We start from the raw sequence: 304 nt of genomic DNA on the forward strand, positions 1-304 counted from the left end.
GGCCCTCCCCTCCCCGCGGTCCTCCCGGGCCCCTCCCGACCCGCCACCGTCCGCCGCCCTCCCCGCACCCCCCCGCACCGCCTGCGGGAACCCCAGCCCAGGGCCCCCGCCGGCCCCAGGCCTGCACTGCTGACCGCGCCGCCCTCTGTGCGGGGTCTCCCCGTGTCTGTCCTTCACCCCCTCCGGCCCCAGTGGCCACCCTCCGCTGTGTGTCTCCCCAGCTCCCCCTTGCTCAGCCTCCCTCCCCTCCGGAATCCGTGCCGCACCGGCCCTGCGGGCTCGCCCGGGTGGAGGGTGCAGGCCC

At 78.9% G+C, this 304-nt stretch overlaps 1 protein-coding gene across 1 annotated transcript in view; it reads left to right on the forward strand.

Annotated features, from left to right (window-relative positions):
* The window catches only part of MAPK8IP2 (mitogen-activated protein kinase 8 interacting protein 2), an 11,189-nt gene that overhangs the window by 1,778 nt on the left and 9,107 nt on the right, over nucleotides 1-304 (forward strand). The gene's annotated exons all lie outside the window — the stretch shown is intronic.

Source organism: Myotis davidii, unplaced genomic scaffold (assembly GCF_000327345.1).
Source record: "Myotis davidii unplaced genomic scaffold, ASM32734v1 scaffold845, whole genome shotgun sequence".
In the NCBI taxonomy this organism is placed as follows: domain Eukaryota; kingdom Metazoa; phylum Chordata; class Mammalia; order Chiroptera; family Vespertilionidae; genus Myotis; species Myotis davidii.